The 22219-nt window shown below is 46.9% G+C and overlaps 1 long non-coding RNA gene across 2 annotated transcripts in view; it reads right to left on the bottom strand.

Moving 5' to 3' along the window:
* Positions 1–411: 411 nt before the first annotated feature.
* Positions 412–22219, bottom strand: part of LOC113959132 — a 46476-nt gene continuing 24668 nt past the window's right edge. For both annotated transcript variants that reach the window (XR_003531708.1, XR_003531707.1), the window contains one exon: positions 412–600. This is a non-coding gene — a long non-coding RNA (uncharacterized LOC113959132). The remainder of the gene's footprint in view (positions 601–22219) is intronic.

Genomic DNA, 22219 nt, shown 5'->3' on the forward strand with positions numbered 1-22219 from the left:
CATCTTCTGCAGAAGCATATGATGCATCCTTACCAGAAATCCAGGTGCGCATCATGTGCTCCAGTGCTGCTGGGAGCACTCACTCCACATGCAGGAAAATCCGTCCAGAAGCAGCATACTGCTGCTGCAGATTTTCCCATGTATTCAGCTCTTGTGTGTCTTTTTCTGTCTTCAAGATTCTCATGGTATTTTTTAATTGATAGCAAACCACCTTAAAACTTCCCCTTTCATCATCACACAGAGAAAACCTCACCATTCATCCCCTGTTCACCCCCTGTGCACAGACACCACCGGTTACTGTGGCTGTGGGAGTCCCCCATTTAATCAATGAAGCAAGCAAGTACCTAGTTTGTGCTGCCAGAAGGATGTGACATTTGAATGAGAACAGAGGATTCCCCCTCCCTTACCTTGGTGTGTGCTTCACTGTTGGTTCACACGTACACCTTGCACTCAGGGCCTTGGGGCTGTGATCCAGGATGCTCCAGAGGAAGGCAGCTCCTGAGCATGTTGTGAGCTCGACTTGGGGGACACTGCCATCACTCATCAGCAGGTTTGTAGGAGTGAAGGGTCATCCTAGATTAGAGTCTTGTGAATAAATTCCTGTGAAGAAAGGGGATAGAAAGGAAAACATCTTACAAAGCAGATAGATTCTGGCTGCCTCCATCTTCCACACCTCCACACGGCTGAAGTGCAGCTCCTGATCACCAGTTGTGCCCAGATCATGTGGGCAGCAGCTCTGAGCTGGGAGCCTCTGTGCCACCCTCTGTAACACCACACTGAAGACAGGAGAGTCCAGAAGGGGTGTCCAGGCTAGACTGTGTCCAAATCCAGTGTTAAGAGCCTTGTATATGTTGTTATCTACAGCAGCTGAATCACGGATGGTGCTTCATTAAGCTTGAGATTTATCAGCCATTGTTAGTGCTTCACACAGTAACAAAATAATATTTTAAAGAAAACAGTCATCAGAAGGAAGCAAGCCCAATGGCTGCCGGCCCTGCTGGCCCCCACTGAAGCCTGGCAGCCTGCCTGCTGCCAGCTCTGACAGGCAGGCAGAGAGGGGAAAACCCCACATGGCTCTTTTTATTATGAAAGCCCTATATGAAGCTGCAAATGTATCTGTCACCTTCTAGCACATTGTTTACCAGCTCTCCTCAACATTCCCCAAACAATATTTTCTAGAGACTGTAATTCAATACTACGCACCCCAGAGCTGCAGCATCAGCCCAGAGAGCAGCATGATGAATGTATTGTGTTCCTTCAGGGCTTGGGCTTGGGAACTAGTTTGTGCTGTTCCAGCTGTTAATTATCCCTCTGCTTTTTGCTAGTCTTGTCCCAGCTGTGCCTCTGTATTTATCATATGGGTCTACATACACTAAAAACATTCTGACTCTTGAAAGTATAAGGAGCAATTTATCCCTTTTGTGCAACACGAGGCAGCTCAGGGGACCAAATAGCAAGACCTGATCAATAAGGCCCTCACTAGATTAGAGGTACTGGGGCTCAGACCTCATAGTGCTTGTTTAGAAGAAATGCAAGAGAATGCACTGTGAATGTTAAGCACAGACACAAATATATTTTCCACTGCTCTCCCTTCCCCAGCTTGCATCCCAGAGACATCCTCACATTAATCACTGCTGAGGAGACCATCCAGAGCCAAGCCAGCCCAGGCCAGGTTGCTGACTGGGAAGAGGTGTTCCTGCTCTCCCAGCCATGGCAGCACTGGCTCCACAGGTAGGCAGTGCACAGGATGATGCCCAGGCAGCAACCGCACTTTGCTGGGGAGCACCACGCCAGTCTTCACCTGCTCAGCCCCAACACCCACTCAACACACGACAGTGCCCACAGCACCTCCAGCCCCAGCCCCGGTCCCTCCCCGGATCACCCAGGCTCCCACTGAGAGCTGGGCTGGCAGCCTCCCATCTGCTGCTCTCTCAGCTGCTTGTTACTCTGGTCTCACCCAGGGAGCTGTGGCCATTTCCCAGGACACTCCTGCTCACTCTGCAGTCCCACTGCAGCTCACTCATACTCCCAAACCTTTTGTTAGTGTGGAGTATAAATGCTGAAGGCTGCACACATGCACTTTCATAGCATGCAGTCCAGAGGACCAACCAGCAATACTAACAGGTAACTTACAGGTGCAAACACCAGTCCGTCATATATTTCTGGTGAGTGTGTCTTAGTCCTTTGTCCACTCTGTAATGCACCCTCCCTTTCTCACAGCTCCAGTACTGCTGCAGGGCTTTCTCACACCTGCGCTGAAGTCTTGTTCTTTGCTTGTGACAGCTTGGATCTCTTGTGAAACCTGCAGCCTACCAAAATAGCCATGATGTACCCAATTCAGGATCCCTGCCAGGACTGCTGTCCTGCTTTCCACCAGTGGCCAGCATTTAGAAACATCACCCCTTGCAGCACACCAAGAAAGCAAAGCAAATACTATTATTCCCCACTTGGGTTCTAAGGACCTCATACAGGTAATTAAGAGAGGTAATTAAGACCCATGCTGCCACTTCTTAAGCTGGGAATTGCTGATATTTAATGAAATTTTCCAAATATTTTTAATAGAAATTTCAGGTCTTATTCCTAATATGACATTTATCTTCTATTAGCATGAAAACAAATAGAAAAGCCTGAGAATCATTGCCTATATTATAAATTACTTCATTGTTGGTTTTATTACCTTCCCCATTAAGCTGTCACCTCTTCCCATTTTTGTAATGATCAGCCAGTGAAATCTGTCATCTTTTCCACGTGATTTATACAGGACCTAGTGATAACTCTATTCACCAGGATGATAATTATCAGCTATATTATTAAGGTTGCTCGGTTGCCCTAGGGGATAATGTGCCAGAAAGGTTAAAATATTGACAAGCAATAAAGTATGTATTAGAATTACACCAGTGCCAGGATAGCTAACTGGCTGTGAGCAAGGAACTGAGCTACAGCTTTGCATTTGTCCAGCAAAGACAGCAATGCCATGGTCACACTGTACACTTCCTTCCAGGACTGTGGCAGTCTAGGCCCATCATCTGGAGGGGACCCCAACAAAGGCTGTGCCCCATCCCGTCCATACAGACCCCAACAAAGGGCATGTCCCATCCTGTTCCTGTATATTCACCACTTAAACCCTGACTGCCCTCAGCGAGCTTCTTTATGATTCGTAATTGAACAGGATGTCCTAGCTGAAGTAGGGGAGGTTTTTCCACAATTCTTCTGTATTTCTTCCCATGCCCCCTAAAAAGTTTGTCTTCATAAGAATGGCAAAAGGAGGGAGAGCAAAGAACTGGCATCTCTGAAATGAAACATTGATTTCTTCTGGGACTGGAGCAGCAGGTGCATGCCTTATTGGTAAAATGGTATATAGGTATAATCTGAAGGACATTGCTGAGATAAATTGCCCCTTGGTTCAGGCACTAACAAAACGAAGCACTGAATAACCTGGCACTACATCTGAAGCAAGACTATAAAACTAACCTTGGTCATTCCTCCAGATCTACTATTGTTACATCAAGAAGAGTAGACGAGGGATTGAGGAGCTCATAAATAATTTCTCATGGAAAGCACGTACAACAGCCAGACAAAAATCCCTCTCTAAGAAAATGTGGAAAAGTGGTAGATTTAACCTACTTCAAAATGTCATTTTTTGAAGAAAAAAAAAAGCCAATCCACATCTCTTTCTTGATGCTTAAAGGATGTATCTGTACTGCAGCAGCATGGTAAGCACCAAGCCCTAAACCTCGCTTTGGCAGCTGAAGGAATTTGCTGCAGCAAACCCTGCCACTTCCCTCCAGTACAATCATGTTGGAAATAGATGGTCACCTATGGATAACCATGACTGAAAAAGAGCTGTAAGACATTTAATAAACTACACTGGTTAACTTCTCTCTGCTAAAGAAGTGCCAAGGACTATAGAAACCATATTTATCTCAGGTTTATCCACATCTTGCTGCTTTTGTCCAGGGAAACATAACTAATGTAGAGGACTGAGGTCCTGCAGACAAGGGTCAGAGCTCTAGCCCAGCTAGCCTGAGACACTTGGCAGCATATCCCTGGAATATGGGCTTGTGCCATCCTTTCACTGGCTCTTTGAATGAGTCACGGACACTGGAGAATGCATCCAAATGCTACTAGAATTAATTCTACAAAATATCCTTTCTCTGTTCGCCACAAGTACACAAGTGAGAGTATATGGCTTTCTTTTACTCAGAACCTTTCAGCTCAGTGCTGTAGATGCAGCCTTGTGCTCATGAGCAACAGTTTTCCAACGCAAGATGTGCAAGACACTCCCCTGGGGCAATAAGCAGATTCAAGAGTCCTATAATTACAAATCATGCCAAGAATTAGCTGTAGTGAGTCTGTGAGGCACTCCAGCTCCTCTCTGCATGCTCTCTGGTGTCCCACGGAGATACTTAATGCAGTTCCAGATAAGAAGCTCCTTGGGTACCCACAACCATATCTGTCTTCAGGCTTAACATTTACTCTAGAGTTGGACAACCTATTTCTGCAGCACATTGCTCTGGTCTTCAGATGACTAGAACTCTGCAAGGACCATCAGGGAGCTTGCCTTCCTGACTGCTCCCCACGATTTTCCTCCTCTGCCCAAGGAGTCCAACATGTGTCACCCCCAATGCCAGCTCCAGCACAAGCACACCAAAGCCCTCAGAGCATGCCATCTGTTCCCCGTGCAAGTGGGTTCCCACAAAGAGGCATCACTGCAGTCAGTGCTCCACTCACACAGGAAGGCAGGCTGACCCCCCCGAAAGGCTCCTTTTCTCTGGAAACTTGTTGATAACTTCCCCAGTGACCCCCACACCATATGCTGCAGGAGGTGTAAGAACACGGCTAGATGACCAAGAGTTTCCTCAGATGAGAGCTTTGTGGGACTGATTCGGAATGTCTGGCTCAGCCTGGCCACAGCTCGTGCTGCCCAACACCCTGTGACAGAATGAGCAAGACTCGAGCAGCACAAGGTGGAACAAAAGCTCATTTTGTCCACAGGCACCTTGGGAGCTGAGCAGTGTAACACAAACACGTGGGGAACAGGTGACATAAATGGAGGTGAATTAAACCCCACATCTCAGGAGGGCAATGGCTGTGCATGCAGCATCTGCTCAGCATGCAGCTTCAAAGCAGCAAGAATTTTAAGTGCTACCATTTACAAGAGGTTCATCTTCACCTTTTGTTTGACTGTAAATCCCTGAAGCTCATCTTGTTAAGGAAAGGTGTGAGACAGCAGGAGTACAGTACCTCTTCCACACCTCCCCACGTGTGTTCCCCTCTGATGCATTACAGATCATCTCCAGGGGAAATACATCTGCATTACAAAGTATGAATATGCTTTTCAAGAACAGATGTATGTCCACTACATGCCTTACAGTAGGAGACAGAGTCCTTCATTTGCATTCACCTGCTCCCACCATCAGCTGAGCCTGCTCAGGCCAGCAAGCCCAGGAGGTGTTTCCTAGGTGTGCTACAGGGAACAAGAGTACTGGGTGTGCTGTTTGGTAGGAGCTTTCCTGTGCTTGTCTTTGCCCCATTATTAAAATGTCCAGTTAAAATCACGAAGTGAGAGGGGCTGGTGTCAGCCTGGAGAAGGCACAGGAAGATGGCCCATATATCCTCCCTCCTACCAGAAGCACTGAAGGCTGAACTCCCTCCTCATTTGGAAGAAATTCTTCATATTTAATGACAGAGAATTAGAGAATACAGACTCTTAGAGGAAAGCACACTTAAATAACACACCATTCCTTGCACAGTGCATACAAATGCCTACTTTGGCTCTCTGAACACTATCATCTAGCATTATAATACTTTGCAGAGCACCAAAAGACTGTGTCTACAGGACTATTACCTCTAACTCCTGATAAAACCTCTCCTGAAGTATTTTCCTCCCAGTGTACCTTGCAGATGTTTTCCTTTTTAATTTGTCAGAGACAAGCAGCTGCACTTCTGAAAATAACATTATTCAATAACACTCTGCTTACTGCCATATCTCCTTTCTCAGCTAGTACTGGTTATGCTTATCCTTGTTTATCAGAGGGGCAAACTGCAGCCCAGGCCCATAGTTTAGGTTAATATGACAAATATATTCAAATAAAAATCGACTTTATACTACTGAAAGCTCTGTAGCTCGGAAAAGATGGGAGCCATGAAGTATTCTTATAGCCCAAGGGCCCCTGGCATGGGACTATGACAGCTCTTACCTCTGCCAGCACAGCTGGGCTGCAGTTGGGCTACCTAGACAAGATTTCCATCCCAGTGGGCTGTGTATCCAGTATAGGTTCTTTCAGCAAGAAAGAGAAGGGCGTCCCAAGGGCTCAGCCCCACCTAGCCCTGAGCTCTGACTGCCTCCTCTTCCTGACAGCACACAAATCCCTGCACAGGCTTCAGAGGGTCAGAGCAAGGCCCTCTGCAGACCTCTTCAACCTGCAGCTCCAGTGCTCTGGCCCTGCTCACCCACCCTCCTTTCCCAGTCTCAGACTAGTCCCTGCTAGTATCTATTCCCATATCCTTTTTTTAAGCAATGTTTAGGAAATATTGCTCCATGCAACGGCTACTTTCATAAGCTCTGTCTTGATCAAGAGACTGTTTAATACTGGAGATGTCTTCGTGGCTGTGAGATTACGAACATTTGGGGTATCTGCAAATGAACCTTAAACCTTAAATCCCAGTGTTCATTCATGTTTATGTTTACATTCTTCCTTTTTCTCAGTTTTCTTATTATGGTATTCATCTTGTTAAACTGTCATGGATACATGTGCCATGTCAGGAGTATATTCTTAGTCAAAAGGCCCTGATCTGTTTTTTCCTGCCTGTGCAGGACTGTGGTGTTATTATCAAAAAAGTGTTTCCTTTAGGCCACCTTACCCTTTTAGGAGCAATCCTCTGTGGCCCCAGAGAGGCCAGTGTCCTCATCCCCTTCTCTCAGCCAGTGCACCCAATTGGCATATCCGGTCTTTTAAAATGAAGCCAGAAGCCTCATAAAACCCTTCCTTACTATTGCTGTCTCCAGCCAAGCCCTCCTGACAACTGAACACTGGAGCCTGAGATCCCTTCAAAGGGAGCTGCTCGGCTGCACAGGCCAGACAGTCTCATGCTTCTCACGCTCCCCCAGCAGCTGCTGCGCCCCCACTGGACCCCAGTATCCCCCTAGTCCCCTCCCCACCTCTGTGATGCTGTCCATGAACTTTTGCCTTCACCAAGCACAAGTGCCTATATTAGATGACTCAGAACAGGGGGAGGAGACAGGCAGGCACAGACAGAAAGCTAATAAACCCCACTCAGAATGGCTTGTTATTTACTTTGGGAACATGAAGTTCAGGAGAGAGTATCTCATGCCTCCTCTTAACAGCACTTTTGAGAATCCACACGGGATCAGTTTAACACTTTAGAAAAGGTTAATGTTGTTAGGGATTTACAGCTATATTTGAAATGGTTTAAACTATCATTTTTATTTCCTTGAGTAAAATGGAATCTCAGTGAATTGTGCAAAGTTAGATGGTCAGTTTGTGTCTGCAAGAGGTCATTAAAAGCTCAGGTGGTTTTACACAGTACTTGATTCTGTCAGGCACGTGGGGAGCAGGGAGCTGCCATCAGCTCTGGATTAGCTGCTGTGAGTTGCTCCAACCACGGCCTGAAAGGGCCTTCCTGCGCTCTCAGAGCAATGAGGCTGAGCACAGCCAGCATGCACAGGGGCGCAGCCACTCTTGGCCCTCCCACAGCCCAACCAGCCTCTCCCATCCACAACAAGGAGCTGTCAGAAAGCAGAAGCTGCCCCCAACATCCCAGTAGCCACCCCTGACATCCAACAGCCATCCCCACATGGGGGAGCACAGCATGCTCAGCACCAGCCCCCCACAAGCCCCACCAGCCCTGGAGCTGCTGGTGGGGCTTGTGGGGGGCTGGTGGATGGCCAAGCAACCCACCCAGCTGCTACCCACTGCCTAGCACCACCCCCCCCATCTGCTGTCCCTTGGCATTTGCCTCCTGGAGCTGTACCCTCCGAGGAGAAGCAATTTCCACACTTGTTCTCCATTTCAGGCCCAGTCAATGTCCCACGTGTGTTCTCGCACAGGAGTCCCCAGCACCTCCACTGCTCTTCTCACTCTTTAACCTGCCTTCAAGGGGCCTCCTCTCCCTGCCCAACACCCACCCACCCACGAAGAGAGATGGTGCTGTCATCCCTCTTCCTGGAGAAGTGTTTGCAAGAGCCCTGACACCCTGCCACTCCCCTCCAGCAAATCCCCAGGGATTGGCAGTTTTCCTTTTCCATGAGGACAGGCACCTCTGCAGAGCCTGGCCCTGGGGCCAGTCCCCCCCCACCCCCTGTCCTCACAGTGGCTACACTCATATCAAGGGGCTGAGAGGGGGCAAAGTGCTTCGTGCATGCTCAGGCATGTCAGACTGATGTCCACTGCCAACGCAGTTACTCTCATCTGTTGCAGGTGAAGTCTCATGGCCAGAAATGCTGACAGGGAAACCCACATGTGGGTTGTGCCAGAGTGATGGAGTAACACTGCTTCTTGCACACAACCAGCGAGAAAGCATTTGCTTTAAAAACTTGACACTGGCCATATGTTACCCCAAGAGCCAGCAATTCTTTCCATAAAGGAAGTTTAGGGCATTGATGTCTTCTGCTGCTTATTTCAGAGGTCATCTGCTAGCCTGCAATTAAAGGCATTTGTGCAAAATGCTGTGACAATGTCAACTGTAACTGCATCAGTCATGCCACACAACAAGACAAACGTGACTGGAGATGGCATGTCAACCTCAAAAATTAGTCAACCTCAAGACTGAAAAGCAAGTGGAGGAAACAGCAAGCATTCAAAAACAATTTCCCTAGAGTAGGAATAATAACAGCTCTCATTTCCTACACACAGTTCTCCAGAGTGATGGTGCAGAACGTTGCCAGAGTCCCCTCCCTTCCCCATGGGATACCATCAGACTGAAATAAAACACAGAGCAAAGGTGTCCCATGTTCTTAAGGGAGGTGGAAATTGCAGGATTCACCTACCCTGCACCCAGAAGCACCCCTGTTGCTATCTCCAGTCTTCACAGCCTGCAGACCCTTGCCTCTATAGAAACTCCAGTTCTGTTAAGATATATAATGAGGCATTTTGTCTTGCCAAGCTTATCTGTAAGAGGGAACACAGTGACTTGTCCCTGTTTCCCTCAGTGAGCTGTAGACACACTTTCGATATAGCCCTGTGACAACAGCATACTTACTGCACCTGAGACTGGCAAGTCTGTGTTAAAGTGGCCTCACATTGTCCCCCTGGGTAAGGACAGGGCAGGTTTCCACCTCAGCAGGCTGTTATCCTTGTACCAGAGCTGCCCGGGCGAAGCAGAAAGTATGGGAGGGATTCTTCCTCCTAAAATTAAATAAACCTTATATGAAAAATGCCATTTTCAGTGTCTTGAGCTGTCAATTGCAGGAAAAAGTGATATTGATTTCTACAGAAACTTTATTTGAGTAACCTATTAAATGAAACTTATTTGACACCAGATGACTCCTGCAATTTAATTCCTGAGTGAAGCGATGTCTCCAAGGCCTTGTGATCTTCTTTATCTTGAACGATGAAAGGCATTTTCCTTACAGCCATTTTCTGATGGATCCCAGGGTCTTTGCAAACAAAGTCCTCCAAATAATCCAGAACATACCTTCACTGGCAAACTTCGGCTGATACAGATAGCCCAGCTCATACCAGCCCTTAGGAGCAAAGCTAAAGGTGCAAAGAGCCCGGCCAACCTCTGCAGCTTCCACCTGAACAAAGGTGCTGAGGAAAGCCCCAGGATCCAGGAGCTCACCCACAGGTACCACAGTCCTGCTCCAGCCAATGCTTGCACCAGGACAGCCTAGCCCAATGCTGTGGTGTGCTCAGAACCCAAACCTCCCCTCGCCCCACTTCTTCTGGCACATTTCTATGCCCAAGTGCCTCAAGGCAAAACCAGAGCTGTGGAGGCATTTGCTTTTCAGTCCAGCACCCTCTGCACTGCACCTTGAAGGCTCATTAGCTGTCTGTGAACCTGAAGACACCTGCCATGCTTCAGAGGCCACTCGCTTCTGCTCACCAAAGCTTTTCCACAGTTTGTTCTTTTAAAAGAAGCTAATTTATTTTTATTTGAAACCTATGAGAAACAACTAAATAGTAAAACCATCAGATTCCATCTCTTTTATCAAAATGGCTTAGTCATGTCTGGAGTGTCAGCACTAACAACCCCAGTCCTTTGGTGCTCACAGCCCCAAGAGCTCCTGCTGCAGCACCAGACCAGCTGTGCAGAGCCCTAAGCTCTGCTGCACACCCAGCGAGTGCCACTTGTACTGAGAGTCCCAGCGGCCCCTCTCACTTGGAAGCCCTTCCCAAAGGCCCTGCATGGGCAGAGACACACAGTTACCTTGTCACTTTAATCTCTCTGTTCGCCAGCCCTGCTGGCAGTGCCTGGCAGCGCAGGATCCTTTCAGTTCAGCTCTGATGGGATCAGAATCTGCACCACTGAAGCAGAACGAGGTTTCCCTGGTAGAGCACAGGGCATGTGCTCTCATAGAGGGGAGCAACCAGTTTAATCACCCTGTCAGTTCAAAGCAGCAGCTCCTACCACAGACCAGCAATTTGCCACTGAACCAATTCCTGCCAAAGGTGTTGGGGTGCTGCTGGAGCCTGTTTCACTCCATATACAGCCGATGGGCTGCCACAGGCATCTCTCACAGCTGTGTACTGATGGCTAACCGAGTATATCCTTAAAGACAAGTTTCCCTCATCTACTGTGTTTGTCTTCTGTTCCTGCTGCCTTTCCAAATGGCAAGCCTTCTTTGAAAAGAAAGCACACAAAGCAGGGTTTAATTTATAAAACACTACTTTCTTTCTGAAATTTCAGCAAAGCTGAAACTTTATTTGAAAATTAACATCAGCTGCATTTACTCTACAAGTAATTAATTCCTTTCATGCCAAGTGCTACCTTGGGAAAGAGAACAAGTCATAAACATATTCACCTGTCATTAAAAAGAAGCAGACAAAGTAAATAATGTAAGAGGTTTAAAAATAAATTCACACTTTAATAGAAGCAGACTTCCAAGCTTCTTTTCATCTCCTCTCTGTAGCACCCTAGAACAGTGATACAAATATAAAGAGAGAGAAGACAGAGCAAGTCCTGGGCCTGACTCACTTGCAAACCAAAGGAGTCTGTTTGCAGGGACAGAGCCCTGTGGAATACGTACAAAGACTCCTGGATTTGCAGTTAGGTCCAAAGGAACTAAACCCTTGATGTTCTGGAAAAAATGCAGGCTTTCAAAGCAGATCAGGCTCCTTTGACTGGGATGGGGAAGGGAATTTGCAGTGCCTCCTCAGATCTCTATTACAGGGGCTATATAGCACGGTTGTCTAATAGGAACCGCATCAGCTTTGCTCCTGCATTTATATTATTTCATTATTATCTGGGTGCTGACTGGCACTTTCAAGCCCTACATTCATTCCCAACATTCTTACTAGAATGCAACAGTACTGCAGGTACATCAAAGAGGAGGCTAACAGCCCCCTGTCCTTCCCAAGGTTCTGTGTGCCTCTCAAGGAGGCCAGGAGAGGAGTATACATCTGGCTCCACTGCTGTGGACCTCTGTCAAGCTGTCGTGGGTTTACCCTGGGACTGTCCAGGGCCTGGGTGCTGGCAGGCCTCACCACAGTCCCCTGCTCAGTGACTTGCCTCAGACAGACTGTCCCTTCAGCAATTAAAAGACATTTCATGAATGATGGGCTTGGAGATGATCCTTGTGTCCTAAAAAGAAGGAAGAGTCTTCCCTGATTCCACTATGCCCAGGATATTCTGAACCAAGGCACTAAGGCTACACAGGATTGCAGCTCCTTCCATCTACCAGCAAGCACCTGACTTTTCTACACAGAAATGGGAAAAATAATTTCTAATACCAGGTAATAATGATCCATCACTTTTGGTATCTTCAAAATCTGTAGAATTTTACTTCCTAGAGTGTTTGAAAATTATTCTTTGCTTATGGCTAGCTAAATATCTTTGATGCTAAACATCTTTAATGCTAAACAGCTTTCTGGGGGTTTGTCAGTTAGCTCAGATCAGTCACCTTTCCTTCTGCGAGAGCAGTCACAGCTCACACAACCTCAGACTGGAGGAGTCCCCAGTTCAGCATTCACAGACTGAGGCAGGGAGCTGTGCAGAGGCAGAGTCCCAGCAAAGAGCTGCCTTTTCAGTAGACAGAAATCAAGTGGTATTTTGCCTGTATCTTTCCCAGTACTGATCCCTCATTTCCTCCCTTGCCATCTGCCAAACTATGCTCTCCAATTACAGGTCAAATATGATTCATATTTGAGAAATCCTTTTCTTCTCTTTCATAGGAGCAGCAACAAGACTGGGAAGTTGTTTGGCATTTAAGCCAGAGTTGCCTGCAATGCCTTCTTGCTGAAGTCAAGAGGCTTCCTGTCAAGTGAACTTAAATATACCTACCTCACACAACAAAAAAAGTGAAGCCACCTTCCATCAAAGAGCAAAAAACCAGCAATTCCTGGCAGATCTATCCTGAGCATATTGTTCTTTAATGCAGTTTCTATGCCCAAAAGAACATCCCACTGTGACTGAAACAGTGTCAGATACTTCCAAGGCACAAAGGAACCATGTGGATATTATTATACACCACCTAAAGATTTTGTGCTGAACTCCCTTGGGCTCACTCCTCATCAATGACAGGAGCACATGGCTTCCTGAAAAGGATGCATTTCATACCTCACTACATGAAGAGCTCTTATTATCTCTTAGTTCAGCATACACGTATCCATATTGAACAGCACTTTTCACAAGTGCTGTCTGCTTTCCCAAAGTCTTTCAAAAAGTCCAGTATGTGCTGGCAAGTTGCAGGGTCTGCAATACCAAACGCATGGACTTTGTGATCCAGGCCTGGTGGAGCAGATGGCCAGCATTCAGACTGACCAAAAAAGGATCCTGTCAGCATCTCCTGCTGGGACTGTGTGGGACACCAGCATTCCTTGGGCCCATGAAAACTGGCTCACAGCGGGCTGTGACAGGGAGGAAAAAACTCTTATGACCCCAGTTCCCTGAAAGTGTTTCTCCTTGAAGAAGGAGACAAGGAAACCAGGCAACAGTGGGTGTGAGCTATGGCTGCCCCTCCTTGGGTGTGCTACAGGAACAGAAGAGCTCAGCCCATGCTGCTGCATCACCTGTGGTAATGGCTGAAAGCTGGGGATCTCCCAGGAGCTGATCGAGCCAAGAATGAAGAGGGATTGGGAAAGACGTGCTTGGGATCCAGCACGGAGGTGAGATGGATGTGGATCCGGAAGCCAGGCACAGGGTGCTGCAGTCACCTGCTGGGGGTGAGGGAAGAGGGGCATGCACGTGTCCCAGCACAGCTTCTGCTGGAACTGCTCTCCGTCTGCCTCAGCGGCCACCGCTCCTCCACTGGGAGGAGGGAGAAGAGCTCCCCTTTGAGAGAATTTCATTTGTTCTCTTTTGCAATCGCAGCAACAGGATGGAAGCAGATAATGTGCAATTTGTTTTAGTTCAGCTTTATCTTGTCAGTCCTAGCTATAACACTGCAGCAAGCAGCATTCTGAAGAATAAAGATGTGATGGTGCAGGGTGAGAATCTGCTACCCCTATTGATTACATCACTATAAATATTTGAAGGAGAGAAAGACTCTTGTTCTATCTAAACATGTTCATGTAACAAAAAGTACGACTGAGAGTGAGTGAGAGATAGCTGCTACAGCAGGACATGGATGCTAGAAAGCAAAGCATTTAAGCTGTTTACCTTTCAACCCAAGTAACATCCATTAAATGGAGCATCTTGGGACTCACACCATGAGGAGAGAAATACAAAGGGCTCTGCAGGAGCCTCAGAAGCACATGAAGAAAGTATGTCATGAAGGAAGCACTGTTCCTAATCACTACTGAGAAATTAAAGCACTTTCTACAGCTCCTTTTGGGGCCAAGAACTGCTGTGAAAATGATGATGCCTAGAATTTCTGTGTGCCTCTGTTCTGTGTGGAGGAAGGTGCTGACAGCCATTATAGACAGGAGAACATCAGGGCTGCACAGCATACCCTGCTCAGTATTCCAGGGTTGTCACTGTGCCAACACTGTTCTCACTGTGTTGGAAGCAGAGAACGGGGATATCTGGCAGTCCCTGGCCTGTCAGCTCTCAGGAAGGGCCCTGGGCTCTTGCTCTTCTCCAGAATAAAGTCAAATTCTGGGAGAAGGTAATGCATGTAGTCAGCACTGCCATTTAGCAGCTGAGGGCTCTCAGTGGGTCTGCCAGAGTGACATGCACGGCCAGCGAGTCCCCTCCCAGAGCCAGAACCTGTGGCCGCAAACTCTGTTCCTCTCCTTGGCTGTAGGAAGCAACCCTGATTCATTCGTTCAGCTTGTATTGATCTTTTTGTTATTTTTATGAGAAATTAATTGTAAGGAGCTTTTTCTCTGTTTAAACTTGAGGAGATACTGTTCAAGGACATGCTGTGATGTTTCTCTCTCTGACAGCTTTATTGAGTAATAGCCACTGACGGTGTAGGTGTGCACAGACTGTATGTGTTCTCATAAAAATGACTGGATTTACAGTTATTCTAGCATTGTTGTGATTGTACCGTGGGACCGAGCAGCCGAAAAGGCAGATGTGAACTGAGGGCAGATCTGTAAGCATGCACTGGCCCTCCCTGTCTTCCACGCCCAGAAAGGAGAAGCCAGACTGGTATCTGCCTGTGAACGCAGACAGCATGGAAGAGTAAAGCACAGCTCTACTGAAGTTCAATCAAAAAATTATATTCAGACATCCCAGCTCTCCTGGGGAATGGCCACATCATATTTCCTTGCCATCCTATACCAAGCTGGAGGGATTGGTTTGAGCCTAAGGAGCCAAATGTGGCTCTTCTGTCACCCAAGGCACATTCTGCCCATGACAGTGTCCCTGGCACAAGCCGCAGAAGTGCCCAGGCAAACGGTGATGGGGCTGCCCTTCAGTAGGACACAGTCAGAGCTCACTGCCCTCTAGGGCCTCAGGAAGCCCATCCCTGCCCCTGGCTCTCCTAAAACAGTGTCCAAGGAGCCCATGGGCTGTGCAATGAGCAACTGTTGTTGCAAACAGCAAGCTCTGCTCATGGCGTGGCTTCACAGGACGGACACTGAGGGCTCTCCTATTTATCAGCATGTTTTAAAAGACTCCACTGTGTGCAGCTTAGAGGGGTTTCAATCTGACTATAAAGCAAAAGACAGTCCCCCTTGAAAGCAAAACTGAATTCCAAAGGAGAAAGCATATTTTTGTTAATTCATTAGCCATTAAGTACCATTAGTTAATTCTCACACATCAATTCTAACTGGGATTTCAGATGATTTATAGATTTGATAGCTTCTTTTCTTGTCAGCGATTTAAAACAAACCCAGCCAGCCAGGAGTGAAATAGTTTAAATGTTCTGCCAGGGATGGCTGGTTCATGTTGGCATAGGTAAGTGAAGGTAATGAGGAAGAGTCATTGGTGATTGCAAAAACGAAGAACAGATGTTCCACATATTAAGGAGCTATTATGCTAAGTGTCATTCCAGTGACTTGTGGGAGTGGCACACACAAATGACTAAGATTAGCTGTTCCAACAAGGTCACTTCTGCTTTAATGTAATTAGTTATGCCAGTATTGATAAAGACGAAAAAAATACAACCTGGCAATGAAGCATCATTACCTCATCACAAGACTATCTCTTTAAATTCAAGCTTCCTCAAAAATCCCAGTAGAGTCCAGTTCATACATAACAAAGAATTTTGTTCCTTCCTTTTCTGTGATGAAGGACAAAAGGGGATATGTCTGTTGAACCCAAGATCCCAACAAGAAACCACAGGGTGTCAGAAAAAAAACACCCGGCATTCCATCCTCCTGGGAAGCAGCAGAATGGCTGGAGATGCCAAGAGATCCTGAACCAAAACAGCATCTAGGAGAAATAGCTCCATGCACTTAGAAACTGAAATTATACTGACTCCAACTCATCATCATGGCCAGGCTTCACGAACGAAGATTGAGGAAGGCTCTATCCACGTTTGTTACAAGCACGCTGGTGGCTAATGAGGCCAATACGAGATAGACATGTCCGGTTGCAACTGACTCCAACTACCCTGACTATAACTTACATAACTTCTCCTTGGGCTGCACCAGGCTGGGCTTTGGTCCAGCAACTGAAAAATAAAATCTCATCAGATTCGATACTGGTTTTCTGGACTTGTCCTGATACAGGTGTCATGATAAGGGGCCAAGTGGTCCTTTTTTTTTCCTCTATTTACATATTTTTAAGGCTGAACCAGAAGCCTGCTAATGGTATCAGTGTCTGCAAGCCATGCCAGCTGCCTGTGCTCCAGAGGCACATTGTTGTTGATGTCACCAGGTCACTAGGAAATATGGATGCAATGTCTCAACCTCTGCAGATGGTGCAGCCGCAGCTCCACAGCTCTCTCTGCTCCTCAGCCTCTGCCTTGCTGTGGCACCTCAGGCAGCAGAGAACAAGGAGGCTCTGGCCATCCTGCCCTGTTCTGCATAGGGCCAGTGGCCTCCGGGCTGCTGTGTCCTAAAAATGGGTGAGATGAAAGCCCAGGGCCTTCTGGCTGCAGTGGGAAGAGTGAGCCATGTACCACGGCGGTCGAGGGGCCAGCACTATGTCACTGGGTACTGGGGTACTCACTGGGGATAAGGGGGCCCAGCCCTGCAGGCAGGACCCATGGGAAGCCCTGATGGAGCAGAACAGAGCCACTGGGAAGGAGCTGGGTCACCCAGGAGTGGGGCTCCATGCCCAGATCCACCAGCCACCATCCACCTGCTGCTGCTGGCCCCCATCTGCTGCTGGCCCCCACTCACAGCCCTCGGCAGGCACCTGCTGCTGCCAGCCCTGGGCCAGGAGAGCTCCTGGGCCAGGAGAGCTCCCGGGCCAGGCAAGCCCCCGGGCTCTGGCCCCACAGCAGCGGGGAGCCACAGGGGTGGCAGAGCCCCAGACCCTGGGCCATGCCAGCCCCTGCCCACCTCGAGGGCCCTCACCGGCCACCCCTGCCACCCCACAGAAAATGCCACACATCCCTTCACTCCTGCTCAAGAAGTGCTATATAACGAAAGGAAAAAAACAAGATTTCTTAGCAAATGGCTCCTAAAATCAGCAGGAAATTCATTGAAAAGCTTGCAACACATCCAGGTAGTCTAATGATACGTGTTCGAACAAACAGCTGTTTCCAGAAGCCTAGCTCCCAACCCACCCTCTCTGCTCCACAGTGTGTCAAACCTCCACCCATTCACTTCTCACCTGTTTGCGCTTCGCAGGGACCAATCCCTGCTCATCCAAGTAACAAAGCTGTTTTCAGTTTGAAAGCAAGAAATCAAAATTTAATTATTTTGTCCTTCAGAGCTTTATGCTATCTTTTATGAAAGCTTTTTCAGATAGGAAGAACTATCATTGGCTGACTCAAAAAGGGAATAATTGACTGACAGCTGAAAGAAAGGACAATAGTATTTGTCAGTCCAGTATTTTTCACTCTGAAGACAAAACACATTTTATCAACACCCTGAAATTATTTTGTCAACAAAATTCATTTTGTAGCATTACCTTCATCTGTCAAGCTGACAGAACATTCTTTGGAGTGTTTTAAAAACCATCTTGCTAACACAATTAATTTCCGCAAATTTAAATTTTGCCTGTTAATTTTATATGTGGGAAGGTGTTATACAGGCACAGGAAGGTGTGAACAGGCACAGGAAGGTGTGAACAGCAGAGCCGTGAGCTCAGGCACAATCAAGAAGCCATGGGTGCAAAACAGTTTACACAGATTACACCAGCCTAGCACAAGCTGGAAAGAGCAGCTGAAACAAATGAACAGCTAGCTACACATAGACAAGAATCCTGCTTGAGTAAATCATGCTTTTTACAAGTTACTTCATGTCACTGAAAACATTTCAAGGAGCTTTATGTACAAGACTGAGCAGCATTTAGAGCACCCTGTGTGTGCATACACAAAACGAAGCATTATCACCCTAAATCAAGTAGAACCTACAAGGTGGTTATATCCCCCTGTGACATGGACGACATGGAGGATGGACAGTATTCAGGTGACAGCAATATGCACAGTTAACAGAGAATGTCCTTTTATATATAAGAATATGTCCTTATATTTGCCAGTAGCAAACAAGTGCTGTGGTTCTATGCCATACGGGAGATTTTCAACAAGATTTTTCCAAATGCCCCCTGTGACTTAAAAACTGAATTTTCAAATATTTTCTACATTTCCTCTCAGAATCTCTTGGCTGCCTTTCTACTTGAATTTAGATTTCTAATGGGTATGTAAATGGGCAATTTTCCCTGTGCCCATTTTGGGTTTTGATAAAAAGATCCACGAAGAGGTCAAATAACTTTTTCAAGGCCATGCATTCAATAAGCACCAGGAATGAAACCTAAGCTCCCTGCCTTGAAACACATACCCCTAGGCAACAATTCCAGGGAAAGTTACTGCCAGAATTATATCTGCGTGTGCCTGGATGAATAATGAGCTAAAACCTGACCCATCTCTTTGCTGTCCTATCTGTGCTGGGGTTTTATAATCACTGTCACTCTGCTCCTCTCCCACTGCCATCTTCTTATGAGCTCCCAGTGGTTCCAAGGTTTTTAACAGTGACATGACTTACATAGCTCCCTCTGGGCCCCTTTCTGATGCTAAATCATTAATTCATTCATCTGTTTATTATATTTCTAAATAGAAATAGACATGATTGGTGTGGATGATCAATACTCTGTTCTCTCATTCCTCTCAGTTCCCATCATTTTAGAATCTACTCTGCTTTTAATCTTAGGTTTTTTTAATAGGAATTCATTTTGTGAAGAATTTGACACTTCATTATGGCAGCCCCACGCTAATAGATTTAATAATTCATATCTGCATTGGTCACTTTTAACTGATATTACACATTCCAGGGCTGCTCCATGACTCTATATTCTTGTGAGCCAGGAACAGCTCTGGCCTTCCCTAGTGATCTCCTGTTACATTACCAACACACAGGGACCACATTTGTCAAGACTCCAAATATGGCCTGGAAAAAGAGCGAAGATGTCCTTACACTGATCTTGAAAGCATTACAAAATAGACTGTAGGTGAAGAGTGAAACCCAATACGCTGCTGCTTAGAGCAAGATGTAACAGACCCACCAACACAATCCAGCAATAAGCACTCAGACATGTTGGGAACACAGCCTGTGCTGTGCCACAGCAGCAGGGCTGTGACTTGTCCTTAGAGCCCTTAGAACTGTCCCTCATGGCACAACATAGGGCCAATGGTATCAGCAATCCTGGGACTAGCTTGTCACAGCAGAAGAGTGAATGCAAGTTCCAGAACAGACTGAACAGGTTGTATTTCTGGCTGAGTTCATAAATTATTACTATCATTTAATTTACAAAACATTTTTGGCAGCTGACGGCCTTTACAGCATTACTGTTGTGTGGGATCATGTTACCCACCTCTGAAGCAGCAAGAAGCCGCTGTATGCAGCTGGTTGATGAGGGAGGCACAGAGCAGGGATATTGTCTCCATCCAGCCTGTAGCAGGGTCTCAGACACAATGCAAACCACCATCGTGGCACCCAGCCTGGACATGCACCTCCCAGCCTGACCCATCCAGGACGTGGACTGAGAAGGCCTAATGGCAGTGACTGGTCAGCACTCTGAAAATCGGTTCCATCCAGAGCCTGGACCTTCTGCTGCTGCAGGGCACACACCAGGAGCACTCACGGGTTTTCTGATCACAGACCCACCTGGGTAGTGCACCCAGCTGTCCAGCCTGTGAAGTCAGAGCAACTGCAGTGTTAACACAACAAAGCCCAAGCTGCCAGTGCTTGGGCACATATGGAGGCTATAGTGCCCTTGCACATGCTGAGACCACATGCCACCATGGCACTCAAACGGCAATGGCCAGTGCTTTACCACACAAGGAGAAGCACTTTCATCTTGTATGAGCCGTTTGGATATCGACTGTCAGGCAGACTTGACTTAAAGGAGCAATTCAAAGGAGTCCAGGTGGTCCTCAAGAAATAGGGACACCCATGTATGAGCAAGGACAAAAATGAGAGTGCTGGGTGTTCTTTGCACATCAGGAATAGCACTTCTACAAAGACAGACCATCACATGGGACTTTACAAGTTTTTCTTAAGCATCTCTCCATAATCTCTGCAACCTGGACAAGCAAAGAGACTCAATGGCTACAGAGGAACAAGATGGAGAGCTCTAAGGCTGGCAAACACCCTGTCCCCTTGACAAAGAGATTCCTGATGCCAAGTAGAGTATTCAGGGGAATTTTGCAACAGGCGTACCAAAACACAGATTCAAGACAAAAGGAAACAAGCACTAAGAGAAAATAGCTTGTCAGAAATCAAGTGCCAATCTGCACTCTTCCTGTACTCTGAAGACTCATCTGAGCCAGCACCACTTCCATTACTGCCATGTAGGTGCCAGATGTGCTCACAATTCATCATGGACATGGCTATGCAAAGAATTTAGGTCTGTTACTAGGGCTGTGAAATATCCTCCATGCTCACCTGGGGTAGCCCAGCAGCGTAATGCACTTGCCCTGGCCAAACCAGCCATGCTAAAGCCTGCTCAGCAGAAGCACCTGCAGTGTGCTGTGCAATTAGCTTGTGCTGCTGGGCCTGATGAAAACTCCTCCATGCCAGGCATGGCAGCATGGAGCAGGTTCAGAGACTGGAGCAGACGCACTTGAATGCATAAAAGCAGCAGGAAACAATGAGACAACAGGCTGGAATGAGCTCCACAGTCCCAATCTTTGAGATGAAACCCCATGCCTTTATAAGAGAAGCATCTTTTCCTGGCAGGCAGCCTAATTCTTGCACAGATCTCAGCACAACAGCTTCTAGTCTTACTCCTTGTAACTGTAGTGAGTTCTTATTTACCCCTGAACTCTGTCATTTCTCTTAAAACCATCTGTCCTTTCCATTATCATCATGTGCCCTGCAGCAGGGCTTCTAGCAGAAAAATTTGTATTGAAAATATGGAAGTTCACAAAATTGAGTTCAAGCAGCCCAGACAACAAAGGCAGATGACATATTTGCTGCAAATTCCTAAGAGAGATAACTACATCTCTTGCTTTTATGGTAACAGGAAAACCTGAATAAGATATTAATAGCTCCTTTAATCATAATTACAGCAGTTGCCCTTCTCTTTTCCTGAAATGAAACATTGGTAGTTGGCCCTCAAACCCTCCTTAGGTGAATTAAAATTGCTCTCTACTGGACTTCAAACCAGTCTGAACAAAGCCTGTGTTTCCTTTTGCTGTTGCTGTAGTAAAAGCCTAATGATGATGGCTGCTCCTCTTGGCACAGGAATTTGCTCTGCATAAAAGGTTATAAACCAACCCCCTGTTCAGCTCACCCACAAGGAGAAAGCTGCATAAGACCAGCCAGACAGCCCTACCCTGCAACTCTCACTTGGTTCTGAGGGGAATGTACTGTAACCTAAGAGGTCTTTCCCAACTTTGGTTACTTTGGTGGCTTGGGAAGGGGCATATTTTTACCCTAAGTCACAAAGAATCTAGTCCTATCTATAAGTATAATGGCAGAACTGTCTCTGTCCAATCTGGGGGCAGCTACTGGCATCTTCTCACAGAAGCCACTCTCACTGGTCCCCCACTGCCAAAGCCTTGCCATGTAACCCCAACAGAGATACCTACAGGATGACATAGTCCAGTCCACCTATTCCTCTGCTCCTCCTGGCCCCTGCCCTCTCCACAGCAGGTCATGGAGGAGAACATGGGACCCACAAGGTAAGCAAAAGGGCTGAGAAGTGGATCACACATGTTAAATGCCTTTAACTGATATACACAACTCTGGCACTAGCTCCCTTGTCATCTAACTCCAGCAAGTATTTATTAATGAAACCCTCCAGATTGCTGATTCATTTGATTGTTAAAGCTTGTGGAACTCGTACTGTTATTATTCATTGTTATTAATGTTCACAGCTCAGCCTCTCTCTTTCCAATACGCTCCACAGAGGAAATCGAAGGCTGAAGCCAATTGTTGCAGTAAATGAGTGATGGAGGTGCCGGAGGACAGGACAGAGCCCGTGGCTCTGGGACTGGGGCAGGTTTTTGGGAGTATGTTAATCTTCATGCACGGGGGCTGCAAACTGAGCGGCTCTTTCAGGTGCGTTCTCTGGTCCCTGTACTGCTTCCTCA

Source organism: Corapipo altera, unplaced genomic scaffold (genome assembly GCF_003945725.1).
Source record: "Corapipo altera isolate COAL_440 unplaced genomic scaffold, ASM394572v1 104b, whole genome shotgun sequence".
Taxonomy (NCBI): Eukaryota; Metazoa; Chordata; class Aves; order Passeriformes; family Pipridae; genus Corapipo; species Corapipo altera.